Consider the following 17,801-nt stretch of genomic DNA (forward strand, 5'->3'; position numbering starts at 1 on the left):
GCCACCACGCCTGGCTAATTTTTGTATTTTTAGTAGAGACGAGGTTTCATGATGTAGTCCTGCTGGTCTCGAACTCCTGACCTCATGATCCACCCACCTCAGCCTCCCAAAGTGCTGAGATTACAAGCATGAGCCACCACGCCTGGCCTTAAGAGACAGTTTTCAAAAAAGAATCTAATAGTGCAAGTGAAATGGGTCACTAACTATTATAGCTGGCCAATTCCTTGTTAGTTTGGGATTCTGCACTTCTGTAAATATCTTCTGTGCATTAGGGATTTTGTCAGTCACTGAATCATCTGGAAGAACACAGTCCAGGCCACAGGAGTTTCCTAACTCTTATCTTGCAATCAAGTGACCATCAAGTTCACATGTCATAAAAAGGTCAGAGAAGTCACACCCTCATATATGTTTCATACCACCTGGTCTTCAGCTCTGATTCGGGTCTGCCACCAGTTCCTACATTTTTTCCATGATTATTAAAATTTGATGCTGACCTGATCTGATAATTGATCTTGCCATGCCCTTTGGTTTTCCTGAAAAGGGATCTTCTGCAATGCCAGGGGAGCTTGACAGTAACCTCAGGCCAGATTGTCACAAGCATTTTCCCTGTTCAGTTTGCTTGTTTAGTGTGTGCCTTTGGCTACATCTATAAAATGCCAAAACATTCAGCTTACTCTGTCCATAAATCAGGCAATTCAGTGGAGAAAGATTAGTCAAATCAGTTGTTTATCAGCATGTAGAAAAACATAGTAATCCAAGTGAGAACTATAAGAAGGTTACAATGATACGAAGATAAATTTATGTATGACAGATCCTTAATGAGTGGAAGGTAGCTAAGATCACTAGGAATCAATGGATACAAAATTGTATTTAGACAGGAAGAATAATTTCAAGAGATTTATTGTACCACATGGTGACTGTAGTTAATAACCATGTATTGTATATTTGAAAATTACAAAGAAAGTAGATTATAAGTATTCTCACCACCCAAAAATTATAAGTATATGGGGTAATGCATATGTTCATTAGCTTGAGCTAGACATTCCACAATGTATACACATTTCAGATATTATGCTGTATACCATATATGTATATAATTTTAATTTGTCGATTTAAAAATAAGAATAATTTTTAAATATGGACAAAAAAGATTATTAGATTGTTCCTAAGCTTTTAAGGTTGCTGTTATGAAAAGCAAACACATCCATCCTACCACAAAATTTCTCTAGCTACCACAGTTGAAGGCAGAACCCTAGGCTATAGGAAATACTGGCATGAGCCCATCGGGCAGGGCTTAAATTCTTATAAAAACATGAGAAAAGGACAAAATAATTCAGAGAAAGGAAATGAAAATTCAGAATTCATAAGCTAGTTATATCATTGTGTGCCTTCTAGACACCTTGAAACAAAAGCCAGATTCATCCAGAAAGCATTTTCTGATTATGAATCCATAAGTTCGTATAATACTATAAGAAAACAGGACAGTGATAAGTTATTATTTTAAATATAACAACGCAGAGGTTATATGCCTAGTCTAAGGGTAACAAACATGGCATTTACAAACTGGGACACATGAAAGAAATGATCACTCCTGCCTTTTAATCAATTTACAAAGGCTATATGGGCTCAGTTTCCTCAAAAACAAATCAGTACCTATTTAGGGTTAAATATTGGGCTTTTCGCTAACTAGTTTATAAATGAAACCATAAGCCACGTGAAAGCATTTTGACAATGTCATTAAGAAGGAGGTGGCCAGGCATGGTGGCTCAGGCCTGTAATCTCAGCACTTTGGGAGGCTCAGGCTGGCCGATCGCCTAAGATCAGGAGTTCTAGACCAGCCTGGCCAACATGGTGAAACCCCATCTCTACTAAAAATACAAAAATTAGCTAGGTGTGGTGGCAGGCACCTGTAGTCTGAGCTACTTGGGAGGCTGAAGCACGAGAATCTCTTGAACCCAGGAGGCAGAGGTTGTAGTGAGCGGAGATCATGCTATTACACTCCAGCCTGGGCGACAAGAGCAAGACTTCGTCTCAAAAGAAAAAAAAGGGAGGTGATAGAAACCTGAGCTTTAAATGTTCCCTTGTTTTAAATAAATTTACCTTACTCTTCGTTTTAAGTAAATTCACTTTACCTGAGTTCTAATGTAGATATTGATAAAGAAGTTCATTTGCCTTACTTTTTAAAGTAGCTAAGAATGTAATGAAAGGAATTTTCATGCTGGAGTAACTCATATTAAATTATAGCACTTAGTGGTGAGACACAGCATCACACCTATACTTTCTAGATACTATTTATATCCATAAGAAGAGTGAAGACAAACAGGTTTAGAATAAATTCTTTTCCTGAAAAAGGGTAAGAGGAACAGTGGACCTATGGCAAAAGAAAGAACCCAAACAAAACACCTTTCCCCTGCCCCAAATAATCATGGCAGCAATGCCATCTAAGAAATGTCTTCTTGATACCTAGCTTTCTCCGTATTTTTGAAATTCCTCTTTGTAGGGTATAAGGATGGAAGAACTCATGGGAACACATCCTCAGTGTTCTAATGTAAGGCAAGAGCAAATTAGAATTCATCTTATAGCCAACATTGTTGGACTATATCTATTTGGTCAAGCAATGGATACTGAGAGAATGTTAACATTAAGGAAATTTGCTGTCCCAATGCCTTTTGTGTACTTAAAATGAGTTGCATTCCTAACGGGTTGCTGAGTGTAAAGCCAGAAAAACAAGTGGTTGATGGAATTTGGAGCAGAAGAAATAGAGACGACTATAATAGAAAGATGCTGAATAAAACTGTTGAAAAAATATGTTGAGAATAATTATTTTACTGTCAATTTGCTTATAATTTTCATGGATGAATGGGCTATGATAATTGAACCTTTGCTTCTGTTCCAAAGTCATCCCAGTTATTATGTTTTGCAGCTATTCATCAGGTTTACCATTGACATGTATCAGTCCATAGGCCCCTTTGATTTCAGTATAAGTTATGTGGAAATCAAGGTTTGGGATTACCAAAAGGTTTTTTCCTTTCCAACCTGGAAACCACTTACCTACAAGCTTAATTGAATTCCAGTGATGTCATCACCTGTTTCTCAGTAAGACCCTAAGAAAGACTATTTTGGCCTGAGGCCCTTCCTGCTCTGCCCTGGCTCCTCGCACTTTTTCCTTCAACTGCCTTTCGTTCCTTGCACTTTTGAGCTTATACTTCTCCCCGTTGTTCGGGGACATCACCTCCCCTCCTAACCTAATGTTTCAACAACCTTTCCTCTTTAGTGTTCTCTTCCCTCAGGGTCTTGCTCTCTGATTTTCAAGATGAAGATAAAATATTCTATAATAAAACTATCTAGTAAGGGGAATTTAGCATAACAGTTAAGAGCTCTAGCTCCAGAGTTAGACTGAAATGTGTTAGAATTTGTCTTGTAGTGTCTTTGTAAGGTATGGGCTTAGGAAAAAAAAAAAGAAAAGAAAAGGAAAAAAAAATTTAAAAATCCATTAAAACTTTTGTCTTTTAGTAGATAAGAGATTTATAGACAAACTACTTGAGCACTTAGCCTCAGTTTTCACATCTCTAAATGACATGTTTATTGACAGGAATAAGTACAGAAAGGTAAGAAAGTGACTGATTCTCTGATTCTGGCTTGAGTATCTGAGTTGGGGATGGGAAGATAATGAGTTGTGAAGACACATGGTTTGTGGTGGCTGTGAGTCATCCAGAATGCCGCCCCTGTGTCAGTTGAAAATGCTGATTTGGAGCTCGAAAGAGAGAGGTCAGAGCTGGAGATACAGACTGAAAGGTCATCAGCCTATGCTGATTATACAGAAGTAGATGGGATTGTCCGGAATAAAGGTGCAAAGTGAGAAGCACATATGGCCATGGTCAGGGCTCTGAAGGACAGCAACAATTAAGTGGAGATTAGAAGAAGAGGACCCAGCAGGGGAAACTGAGAAATGGCCATAGAGAAGAAGAATCAGTAGGGATGCCATACTGGTAATCAAAGGAGTAGATAATTTTGAAAACGAGATAGTCAACAATGTCAAATGCCATAGAAGTGTCATCCGAGACAATAAAAAATATATTAGTTTACTGAATTTGACAGGTAGGAGTCAATGGCATTTGCCAGTGTTCTAGTTGGATGGTGGGGAAGAAGCATAACTCTTAGACGCACAATTTGAAAGACTATACATTTCTTCTAACACAAATAAAAAGCAGTTTCTCAGTAGACTCCAAGAATATGTTGCCATTAAAAGAGATCGAAAGGTGCCAAGCACACAGTCCCAGAAATGAGAGCCCAACAGTCTGAATTGGCTACATCCACAGAAAACATTTAAGAAGAGAGCTTTGTTTAAGCAGATTAAGCAATAGCTAATGGCTCTGGGAATGTTGCCTCTTACTATGTAAAAGGAGAAGCTGGTTTGTGTACAATGTGGTTAATAATGAATTAAAGCTTTAAGTCTCTTGCTAAACATGCTGATTATAATATAGTATAGGATTAAATAATCGTGTTTGTTTTAACATCAATTTTAGCCCACCCAAAATAATGAGGTCCATTATGTAAACTGCAGCCTGCTAATTTAGCATAGAGTAAGTAGAAAGTACCTTTTCTTTAATTCAATTGAATCCATTGAATAAATAGGGCTGCAGGCAACATAGCTGAGTTTCATAGCCCGGAGCTCTTTTCCATAGGGCTTGCTGTGTGAACTAATTCATGAAGCTAGGTTAAGCTTGTTGAAATGAAGAAACGGTGCCTTGTGGGGAGTAGTTGAAAGAACTGGAGATATTTAGACTGGACATGATCTGACTCCGAGGAACATGACACATCTTAAAACACATGACATGAAAAAATAATTCAAAGGTTCTTTGTGACCCCAAACCATTCAAAGACCCTTAAGTAAAATCTTAATAAATATAAATTTGCACTCAGTTAAGAAAAGTTCCCATTAGTAATAGCTGTTCAAAGCTATTACGTAGTCACCAAAACTATTACATAGCTATTACATAGGCCACCCCAAGAATTAGGAAGTTTCCCACCACTGGAAATATCCAAGCCAAAGTTAAATGGCCATTTGTCTCAGATGCAATAAAAATGATATAACTGGATCAGTTATGCTTCGATTCAGCTGTATATAATAGAAAGAACGCAAAAGGTCAGAAATCACAACAATAATGGCTAAATAATATAGAAGTTTGTTTTTCTTTCATGTGAAAGTGATCTGGAAGTGGGCAGTCCAAACAAAGTCCAAAGTTGTCCAAAGTAGCAACTCTCTAGTGTTATCACGGAGCTAGGGTCCTATCTTCCTGTTTTATATTATCGTCCTAACCCACGTCTTCTATCTGCAAGGATACTTCATGGGGCCATGGAGTTCCAACACTGTGTCTTCACTATAGGCCTCAAAAAGGAGAAAAGGAAGAAAAATAAAAAGAAGCCCCTCTTAAACGTGTCTGTCCACTCCCTTTTGGAAATCTCCTTGGAAGTCCCACGTGACACCTTTGCTTACATATTACCGGCTAAAAGTTAGTCTCACGGCCTTGGCTAGCTGCAAGAAAGGTCAGAAAAACAGTCTCTTTTTATTCTGGGTAGTAATGTGTTCATCTGAAAATAGGCATTCTTGCCTGAGGACAAAGTAGAAGAGATGCTGAAGTAGGCAATAGCCATCTGTGGCACAACAGCCATCTGATAAGTTGGAGCTTAACGAAGTTTAAGATTCTTTCCAACCCTTAGATTGTGTGAGCTCATAACAGGTTTATGCATCAAGAGAACTGCTTTCAGCATACTCTTGATCTGGGAGGCAAGACTGTCCTTATGTGTATCCCCACCATCTGTGTAACTGGTTCTCGGCATTACATTTTCTGTGTTAAACACTTAACGGTGGTTTCCTATTTCTGTGGTTGAACCTGGATTCATGCAGTGCCTGAAACTACTAATCTTATTGTTAAAATCTTCTCTCTTTAGAGTCCCTTAGGGAATAAGATATGAAATAAGCAGCTTTTAGTGAAAATAATTGAGTAAGGAGAGATACAGAGTCTGGAGGCAATTTCTTAGTAGGGGAGGAAAGTCACAAGAGCTTTCAAGGCAGCCAGGAGAACAACTATTCATTCAAATACCAAATATTTATTGAGCAGGTACTACATTGCCAGGCACTGTTGGATGCTAGAAATAGAATGGTGAACAAGATAGACATGGTTTCTGGCCTCACGGATCTCATGGTTCATAGAAAAATGAGAGATTTAAGAAGTATAAGAGAATTAAGAAATTAGAGTTGGCATTGAGGACGTTAGGCCATAAGCAAACTTCAAAAAACTGATTCTTTGGCCTTTGCCTTGATTCATAAAAGGAATTAGGAGCATGGGGGCTATTCTGAAATGTCTGAGGAACACTGACCTTGAAACTGTTTTCCTCCGTCTTCATGCTTCCCTTTGATTCCTTAAAGGCCGTGTTCTTCCATGTTCACAGTTTCCAGTCCTGCTTTCCATAATTCTTCCCTCGCCTTGTATTGGGTTATGTAGCTCTGTGTCAACCCACTGTAAATATTGCTGCATTTGCAAGTATAATAACAAATTCCATGCAACTTTGCCTTTCCATATTGTCTGACAAGAGGCCATTATTGTTTTAAATTTGTACTTACATACTGTAATATTTGCATTTTGCATTTAATCACTGTCACATTTTAGTGATGGGAAGTGGAGCTGGGGACGACAATTGGTATTATGTATTTCGACCTGAAATAGTACCCACAGATGGGATGTTGCCTGGACCCATATAGCCTTTAGTAATTCATAACTCAATGATCGTAATGTGTCTGTTGACCTTCCAGACAGTTCAGTAATCATTGTTTTGTACCTAACTTGCTTGAAATCTAAAACTACTTCATCCAAGCAAAAGGAAGCAAGCACTGTATTGAAGGAAGTCTCCATTTTAAACAGCTTTGACAGCCTCCTCCCAGTAGCTTTTTCAAAGTTTCCCGATTCCTCCCTTGCGTGTTCCTTGTTTATCTTCTTCAGTCATAATGCACAGTTTGGACTTGACTATTAGTATTGCTTATTATATTCTGCCCTTTGTCATGACTTCCTCATCTTTCTGCAGGTGAATTGTAAGCAATTGAAAGACAAGAGCCAGTCTTTTAATTCATGTCTGGTTAATGACATCTTATCTCCTCTTCCTATTTTTGCCTCTGTTTTCCTTTAGGTAGGCTTTAGATTTTATCCAACCCCCTACTCATCCCCACACACAACACTCTAACTTTCCTACTCCTAGGGTTTGCCACCAACTAACCTGTGACCTTGGTGAAATTGCTTCATCTCTCAGAAACTGCTTTTCTATCCCTAGAATGGAGTTAATGCCTACCTACCTCTTGGTGCTGAGGTTGGAATGAGGAAAGGTAACTTTTTAAACAACACTTAGTAGAGAACCTAGCACATAGAAGGAATTCAGTTAGTCTACTTCTCTTCTCCCTGGCCCATAGTCCACCAAAGAAAAGATCTGTTCTGAGACCCATGTCCTCAGAGTCCTATCCTCTGTGAATGTGACCAGTCTAGTAAGTTAGTGCATTACACCTACTACATGGTATATGTGTATTTTTATTTTTATTTGTAATTTTTTTTGAGACGGATCTAGGTATGTTGCCCAGGCTTATCTCAAACTCCTGGGCTCAAGAGACCCGCCTGCCTGGGCCTCCCAAAGTGCTGGGGTTACAGGCATGACCCACCGCACCCAGCTGTATGTGTACTTTAAATGGAGTTCCCTCTAGTAGAATGTCTTAAGTTTCAACTGAGGCCAGGCATGGTGGCTTATGCCTATAATTCCAACACTTAAGGAGTTCAAGGCAGGAGGATCACCTGAGGCCAGGAGTTCAAGACTAACCTAGACAAAATAGTGAAACCCCATCTCTACAAAAAATTTAAAACTTAGCCAAGCATGGTGGCACATGCATGTAGTCCCAGTTACTTGGGAGGCTGAGGCAGGAGGATTGCTTGAACCCAGGAGGTCGAAGCTACAGTGAGTTATAATCATACCACTGCACTGCAGCCTGGGCAACACAGAAAGACCCCATCTCAAAAAAAAAGTTTCAACTGAACTGACGCTGAACACTGAACACACTATGTAGATCCCTTCCTGGTGTCTTCTGTCATGCCATTGAATTCATATTCATCATAGCACATAGCACAATTTGAAGTGAATCACTTCTGGTTCCCTGCACCTGTTTATTTTGCCTCACCCAATAGGCTGCACACTCAAAGGCAAAAGCCACGTCTGCTTTAATTATCAATGAATTTTCAGAATCCAACAGAGTGCTTAGTACAGAGCAGACGATATTTTTTTGACAGATTGGTGGGTAGCTGGAAGGATAAACAGATGTAATAAGTAGAAAAATAATCAAATAAATGAAACATGCTGGAAATTTCAGGCTCAGTGGCCAGGTGGTAGAGTAGTATTTGGGGGCAGACAGGTTATTTGCCACCTCAAATTGTGTGGAGGTACACTTCCTTGAGAAGAGAGTATTAGGAATAGGTTAACTAAGTGAAGCAAACGGGTATATACAGATGGAGGCAAGTGCTGAGAATTTGCCGAAACATTGTGTCTACAGGCACAGGAACCTCCAAAATAGAATGTTTATTATCAAATGCACTTTATGCAAAAACACCAGACAAGACCTGACATATACTCATCCTGCTCTTTCTTTTGTCTTCCCTATGCAGAATCTAGCATGAGAGCCCAGCTGCTCGGGCCTCCATATTCTAGCAAAAGTTCTTAGCTTCCGAAGTGAAAAATACACCGCCACCGACATGTCACAGCTGAGGAATCAGAAAACAAGTTAGGTTTTTGAGCTGTCAGGTTGAAAAGGATTTGCAAGCCCCTTCCCACCTACTCTATGCTATGAAGATGGATTTCCAGAGGTTTGAGAGAGATTTGTACTATGGCTTTGAGGTTTACAAAATGCCACCATCCAAGGAGTTTGAATTATTCCTCTCCTGTATTTCATTTGTAATGTACCTTTGCCAGCACAAAGAGTATTAAAAGGGCATTTGAATAGTAATAAGGCCCTTAACACTTGTGAGCAGCTATTTCCCTTGCAATGCAGTTGTTGTGCTGAAGGGAAATAACCAGTAGCAAACTGCGTTAAGCCCTTTCTTCCAAAATCTAATGCCATATGTTTGTAGTTAGGAACCAGTGCCCTGAGTGATTAGTTCCTAAAAGGTGCGAAATGTAGGATTTTTCAGTTAAATATGTTTAATGTGCTCTTTCTCTTCCCAGTTTCCCTACTCCCTCCTCACTGTGAGGGAAAAATAACTCACTCAAGAACTCACAGACTGGAGAGCCCACTGAAGCCAGTTTTTATTACATCTTTATGTATCGTCTGTGAGGCCTCTGGTAAGTCACTTAGCCCCTCTGAAACTCAGTTTTCTTAAGTGTAAAATGAGAATAATACCAATACCTACTTAACAGGGAATTTTTAAAGGTTTTAAAAGACCATCTATGAAAAATATCTAGCACATTCTGGCATATTCTAAGTACTTCACAAACGTTAGCTAAGTTACTGCTAACTTAACCAAGCACTTCTAAGTAGAGTTACTTAGGATACTGCTTTTGAATGGTTGTTCCTAGACTATTTATTTTAATGTCCTGCCTTATTAGAGGAAACTTTCTAATTGGTATACTAATATTTAGTTATAAATGAGTATAACTGAAGTGCTTCAAATGTTGTTCTCTTGTTAACATTATTCTTTATTGGCTTTCTTTATAAATAGAATAAAATAAAACTTCATTTAGCCAACAATTTTAGTGTCACCACAAATACCAGTCAACAATATTGTACTGTATTTTGATTTTTCAAAGTACTTTTGGCCGTTTAAACAACCAAATGTTCCCTTCATGGTTACTTGCTCAAATGCAAACAAGAATTTTCTTGAAAGGAGTCTACAGACTGCCAGTGGAAACTTGACACTCAGCCAAGTCTTAATTCAGAGTCAATAAGTAATACCCCTATGCCTAGGTAGATGTGTAAATTTTCTCCACATGATAAATAAGCAGACTGTGATTTCTATCAAATCAATCTTGGTTTGAGTCAGTCCTTCTCTAATCAATAAATCTGGATGTGCACTGAAATATGAAGGCAATATATGCAGTGTTGTATTCACTTTAAACTCCTTCATCAAAAGTACCTAGCAATTTTTCTATTATTGCCATAAATTCAAAATACCAGGTTTTTCCATTTTAATTTAAATACTACTCTAAAGGGCAATAAGTTTCTGGGTCCCGAAAAAGTTCTTGCTTGGATCTGGTTAGAAATACGTAGATTCTCTGACTCAATCAATGCAGTAGCTACGATTACATTGGAGCTGCACTGTAAAGCCGAATTGGGTATGAGGCACTATTAGCGGAAATTGTGCTGTTTGAAAGTTATTGCTGGAATATTTGGAGTTTTTAACCAGGAATTCTAAGAAGTCGGAGGCTTTTGAGTAATGTAGGAATTATAGAGAGAGGGTCTGCCATTTTCCAGAAAAGGTCATGGGCCTTCCACTGTTTCCATTAATAATACTCCTTTTCATTGTATGTATGTATACGACAGAGCCAGGCTCATCAACGCCTTCAAATCTTGACAATGTGATAAGTTTGTGCAACTTCCTCAGAATTTTAAAATCGATGGAAGATACCTGGCTGCTTATTCCTTCTCTGAGCTTCAAACAATCAAATTCAGCCCTCTTCACTTCCTTCTAGGCTTGTTTCTATTTAGTAACTGCTCCTGACATTCTTTACTAGGGGCTGTGGAATATTGTGGACATCAATTCTTGCCATCACTTGATAAAACCACCACAAAGATTTTTGTGACCAGGATCTGGGTCTATTCTAAACTTCCTCAACTCAGAAGGGATTGTCATTCACCCTGAGTTAAATGTTACTCTGTTGTTAATATGTGTATTTTGAACTGTTAATCAAGACTCCTAGCTCAGGGGTCCTTACACCAGGGTCCATGAATAGAAATTAGGGGGTCTGTGAATTTGGATGGGAAATATTACATCTTTATTTTACTGGCTTTTAACTATCACTTAGCATTTCCTTCACCTATGAATGTATAAATTATACTTAATATTAGCAGCACCTGTGACTTTGTCACCAATAATATCATAATTTTTTATATCACATTACAGATATTGTTGTAACAGGTATCTCAAAATATCATTTAGGATCATTGCCACTTCAAAACCATCATAGTTATTAGACCAATCAGTAGATCTTATTATTTAGAAAACTGCCTGCTGCCTGCTTTTGTAAATCAAGTTTATCAGAAGATAGTCACGCTAATTCACGTATATATTTTATCTGTGGATGTTTTCATGCTACAATGTCAGAGTTGAGTAATTCCAAGAGACTATATTGTCCACAAAGCTAAAACATTTATTATCTAACCCTTCATAGAAAAAGTTTGCTGACCTCTGATTTCAATATGCTAATATAGAGGCACGTATACTATTATAACCTTTAAAAATTATTCTAACTATATTTCAAATTAATTGGTCTCCTTTTAATTCTGTGGATTTCATTTTATTTATTTAAAAACATTATTCTGAGAAGACTTTATAAGCCTCACCACACTAACCAAAAGGTTCGTGGACTTAAAAGATGCAAGGACCTCTCGATTAGCTTGGGAATCAATCTCAGATTCTATTAGTGAGATGTAGACTTAGTCTGTGGACATCTCTTTGCCCTCGCCCTAAAGGCAAATAGACTTAACTACTTACCTGGATTTTCCTCTGCTCTTTAGTTTACTTGGATACCTTGTTACCCTAATCTTGCTTTATTATGTGTTATTTTGTCAAATAATTCATTTACTCAACAATTATTTACTGAATGGATACTATGCACCAGGCACTAGAGATATGGCAGTAAGCAAAACAGATCAATCCCTGCTCACAGAGAGCTTGCTTACATTCTAGCTAGGGGAGATATGCATTAAAAGAAGTGAAACAGTAATATTTAAGGTGATAAGGCTATAGATGAACATAAAGCAGAAAAGATTAATGCACTTTGAAATGGGAACCAGGAAAGTCTTCATAGAGAAGCTGCTTTTGTGCAAAGACTTGAAGAAGGTGAGTGAGTGAACCATCACGGGAACTGGGGATGGACATACTAGGCAGAGGGAAGAGCTCGTGCCAAGACTCTGAGGGAAGAGCGTGCCTGGCATCTTCCAGCAAGCAAGCCAATGTGACCAGAATAGAAATAAGCCAGGGATAGCGAGCAGTAGAAGATCAAGATAAAATGAAGCCAGGAACACTCAACCCTTTCTGGTTCTCAAAATCACGTGAGGAACTATGAAAAACTGCAGATGACTGGGGCGCACCACATATTATCCCTCCAGGAGATATGACTTCATTTTACTTGGGAATGAGGACCAGACATTTTTTAAAAAGTTCTCCAAGTGATTCTAATGTATAGTAATGATTCAAAACCACTGGGCTAGGGCCATAGGCCATTGTACAGACATTAGCTTTTGCTTAAAACTAGATGAGGAGCCATTGCAGAATTTTGATAAGAAAGGTGGCATGCTCTGACTTAGGCTTTAACAAGATCACTCAGGCTGCTGTGGGTTAGAAGGTTAAGAGTGAAATCAGCGAGACTCATTAAGAGACTTTTGCAATAATACAAGCATGACACAATGACTGCAGTAAAGTTGGTAAAAAGTGGTAGATTGAATTTAGACTGAGGTGAGGGAATGAGAAAAAGAGAAGAGTCAAAGGTGATGCCCAGTTTTGACCGAAGCAGCTGGAAGATTGCATGGCCATTAATTGAAATGAGTCAGACAATGAAAAGATCAGATTGTGGGGAAAATGCCAGCATTTTGGTTTTGGACATATTAAATTTCAGATTCCTATTAGACATCCAAATGGAACCACTAATCAGTTGGATGTACAAATCTGGAGTTTGCAAGAGAGATCTGGACTGCAGATATAAATTTGGGGATTTAACAGCATGTCGGTGGTATTTAACATCGCAAAACAGAATGATTTCACCGAGGGAGTGAGTATGAATAGACGTGAGAAGCCGTCTAGGACTCTGACATTAAGAAGTTCGAAATGTGAAGAATCGGCAAAAGGAAACTGGTGCAACTAGGGAAATAGGAAGAAAAAAAAACAACCAAAAACCAGGAGTAATGTCCTGGAAGACAAAGGAAGGATCTGCTATAGGAAATAGTGCTAAAAGGTCAAGTAAGATGAGAGCTGAGAACTGACCTTGGCATTTAGCCATAAGGAGGTCACTGGTGACCTTGACAAGAGCAGTTTCAGCGAAGTGGTAGGAGTGTAAGTCTGACTGTACTGGATTCAACAAACAAGGGGAACAGACAGTATGGACAATAAGAATTCTTTTAATGAGTTTTTGCTGCAAAGGGAGACAGGAAAATTGACTTTTTAAAATAATACAAATGATTACAGCACATTTGAAGGCTGATGGGAATAATACCATGAAGAGAGAAAAATTGTTGACATGAGAGAGAGGGAAGAATTACTGGAACAAGTGAATATATGTAAGGAAGAGTCAGGCTGCCTTGGTTCAAAACCTGGCTCCACCCCTTTTGAGCTGTGTGACTTTGGGAGAATTACCTTCTCCGTACCTCAGTTTTCGCATCTATAAATGGAAATATAATAGTACCTGCCTCAGGTTGTTTTGACTGTTGAGTTAGATATTATGTAAAACATTTACGGGCACACAGAAGAGGCTCAAAACGTGTTAGCTAGTAGTAGTTATAATTACATTCCTCTTTTAACAAAACACGGCTTAAGATTTATTTTTCTATAGACCTTCCTGAAGAAGTAGTCCTCACCCCATCTCAGCCCCAGGTTCAGTAACTCTAATCACTCAACCTATGTCTTGGCACTTACGGATATATGGACATATAGTCCTGCTGACATTTGCTTCTGTTTTCTCTTCTCATATTACATTGCTGTGTCTACATTTCCACAAAGCCCTTCTTTCCCCAGTGGGGTAAGTACTGACTGTAGGAGTTAAGAGGACAGGTTTTCAAGTCAACTTGTCTTGATTTGAATCTCAGCTCTATCACTTGCTGGCTGTAGTAAAGTCTGTCTTTAGTATGTGTAATACTATGAGTATTACCTATCTCATAGAATTGTTGGAAGAATCAAATTAGTTAATACACAAAAAGCACTTAGAACAGTATTTGGCACATAAATTGATGCACAACATGTTTTTGTGATTATTATTCCTAGAAACCGGTGACTACATCTTTTATTTGACACCATTCCCTACCCAACGTCTTACCATGAACACAACTTGGTCTAAATCCACCCTGTTGCCTAAATCAAGGCTTTGTATTCAGGAACATTTGTGATATAGCATTTACATCTCGACTAACAGCCTACCTGTCCACTGGGGACATCTGTGCAAAATGTAATAAAAGCCCTCTTTTTCTCTAAGTAACTTGAAAGAATTTTATTAATGGGCCATTCACTCCCATCTCAGTAGTGCAGCTATATCCAAAAACTTTTTTAAATGGAAACAAAAACAAGAATGGCTCTGTTTATATGCCCAGAATTTTAAACTAAAATTAATGTTCACACCAATTAAATTTGTTAAAACAATATTTCCTTTATATTTTTCTCCCTTTCCTTTTTGTGGAAGGTAAGAGGGACTCTACATAGCTAACTGCTATTCACCATTGAGATCTCAACTTAGACATTGCTTACTCCAGGGAGAGTCTATATTCCCAGCTAAGCACCCCTTGTGTTTGTGCTCACCATGTATTCACAGATTCAACCAACCACAAATTGAAAGTGTAGTTAGGTCTATGATAGTTGCATCTGTACTGCACATGTACAGACTTTTTTTTCTTGTCATTATTCTCTGAACAATCAGTATAATGACTATACAGCATTTACATTGCTTCATTTCATTGAAGTGGCAGGGATGTAAGTCTGACTGGAGTGGATTCGAGAAACTATAAGAGAAGAGACAATAGCGACAGTAAGTATAGACAATTTTTTTAACAAGCTTTTGCTGTAAAGGGAGACAGGAAAATTGACTTTTTAAAATAATACAAATGATTACAGTACATTTGAAGCCTGATGGGAATGAGCCTTCAAATTAAGTTGCATTAGGTCTATGTAATCTAGAGATGATTTACATTGCATTTGGTATAAGTAATCTAACAATGATTTAAAGTATACTGGAGGATGTACATAGGTTATATGCAAATGCTGCATCATTTTATATCAGGAGCTTGAGCATCCTTGGATTTTGGTATCCATGAGGGTCCTAGAGTGAATACCCCACAGATACCAAGGGACAACTGTACTAGACTTGCCTAGTAAGGTCAGTCTACCTTACTCCATAAGCATAAGTACTACGTTAATATCATTCCCTAATGCCTACAACACTTAACACATAGTATGTACATAATAAAAATTTGTTTATTTGTTATTATAGCGTGTTTTCCCAACCAGCCATTTTGGTAGGACTTTCCCCTTTTCAACCAGAAACTTTAATGTTGTGTAGGTATAATCATAGTTCAAAATAAAACGCAATGTCATTGGGGGAATCTTATGTATAATCAGGCTAGAGAGCTATTGACACAGTGGTTAGACACAATTTTTATTTGTCATCCATGCGTTAATATAGATAAAGGGAAATTTAAAAAATAAAAGAAAGCTATCTACCCAGTGAGATTTGAAGGAAAATTAGTAAGTCCCTATACAAAAATATCTGCTCTACCAGACCATCTACTTCAAGACTATAGAGCACCTGGTTCACAGATTACAGGGCGATGGGAAAAGGAAAGCAACATTCATCACATGCCTACTACAGACCAAGCATGTTATATATGTTACCTCCTTTAATCCTCACGATGACTCTGTGGAGTGCATATGATTAGCCATGTCTTCAAGATGAGAAAACAAGGTCATAGTGGTCAAATAAATTGCCCAGGAATACACAGGAAATAAATAAAGAGCCAGAGATTAAGCACAGGTCTGCCTGACTCCACGTGTGTGTGCTTTCTGTTATTCCACATTGACACCCAGGACCCAGATCCAAGACAATTAAGTAAGGATAGAAGGCAAATATTAAACACAGCCTGAGGCTGTGTTTATGGTGGCTGCAAGCCTGTAATCAAGGTGTCAGCAGGGCTGCACTTCCTCTGGAGGACCCGGGAGTGGCAGAGCGGGGGCTTTGTCCTTGCCTTTTCCAGCTTCTGGTGGCTCCAGGTGTCCCTTGATTTGTAGCTGCATTACTCCAGTCTCTGCCTCTATAATCACATGGCCTCTTCTTCTCTATATCTTTTCCTCTCCCATCTCAAAACTCTATCTGCCTTTCTTTGATAAAGACACTTTTCATTGGGTGTAGAGTCCAGCCCGACAATCTGAGATAATCTTCTCATCTCAATATCTACAATCGCATCTGCAAAGAACCTTTTTTCCAAAGAATGTAACATTTGTAAGACCTGGGGATTAGGATGTGGACATATCTTTTAAGGGGTCACAGTTCAACCCATATGATTTTTGAAAGTGGAGAACATTTCCCAGCTATGGTTAGAGGGAGATGTGACTATGGAAGAATGTTCAGATAAATGCAGTGTTCCTGGGTTTGAAGATGGATGAAGAGGGCTGTGAGCCAATCGATGAAGGGTGCTCTAGAAGCTGAAAGAGGCAAATAAGTGCATTATCTTCTAAAGACTAAAAAAAAAAAAAAAAAAAAAAAAAGTCAATACAGTCCTACCTGCACCTTGATTTTAGCCCAGTGAAATTCATTCTGGAATTGTAAACTCCAGAACTAAGATAATAAATTTGTGTTGTTTTAAGCTGCTAAATTTATGGAAATCTGTTACAGCAGTGATAGACAACTTATACAGGCATTGAGGAAAGTTGAGCAGAACAAGTGTAGAAGCCAGCGTCAAGAGGGCAGGTTAAAGACTAAACAGATATAAATTCCAGAAGGCAGAGCAGGGCAGATGGCAGGAATTAGGAAAGCCACAGGAGAGGGAAGGTCACAACAAAGAAAGTAGAAGAAATGATACGCATTAGTAATACCAAGAAGGACGCTTGATAATGGAATACCAGGCTAGAGAACTAATCTTAACATGAGGAACCCAGACCTTGCAGGGTGGAACGTAGTTGGAGGCATGCTGCCCCATTAGAATATGTGTGAGCAGGAAAGAGTGGTATTATCTGGCAGGCATAGCTACATAAAGTTGCCTACAATTTTCACACACTTACCATTTTATGTTAAGATAGCTAAGATCTCCCTTAAAGTTCCAGTAGCATACAAAGATCGTCTATTTAACACAGGACTTGTTAGAAAAATGTACTAGTCATTCACCTAACAGGGTCTAAGGGAAAAACCCCCAGATTGATAAATAAGTATAGGTAAGAAACAACTAGGAAATGTTCACAGAATGGGGCATTGGCCAGGGACAAGTAGTCAACCTGGCACATGGTATAAAGCAACAAATGTTTGCTAAATGGAGGAATAAACAGATAAGTGAAAACACTAAGGACTCTGAAAGTCTGTAGGACATGATGACTTAAAGAAGGAAGCAAAAAGTTGGCAGTGAGTCTCCAAAGGCAAGGTCATCAGTGCCAATACTTATCCCTAACTGGGTTGATGTGTATATTTTGTTATTTTTTTTTTTTTTTTGAGATGGAGTCTCACTCTGTCATCCAGACTGGAATGCAGTGGTGCAATCTTGGCTCACTGCAACCTCCGCCTCCTGGGTTCAAGCCATCCTCTTACCTCAGCGTCCTGAGTAGCTCGGATTACAGGCATGTGCCACCATGCCCGGCTAATTTTTGTATTTT

This window comes from Callithrix jacchus, chromosome X (genome assembly GCF_049354715.1).
Source record: "Callithrix jacchus isolate 240 chromosome X, calJac240_pri, whole genome shotgun sequence".
In the NCBI taxonomy this organism is placed as follows: Eukaryota; Metazoa; Chordata; class Mammalia; order Primates; family Cebidae; genus Callithrix; species Callithrix jacchus.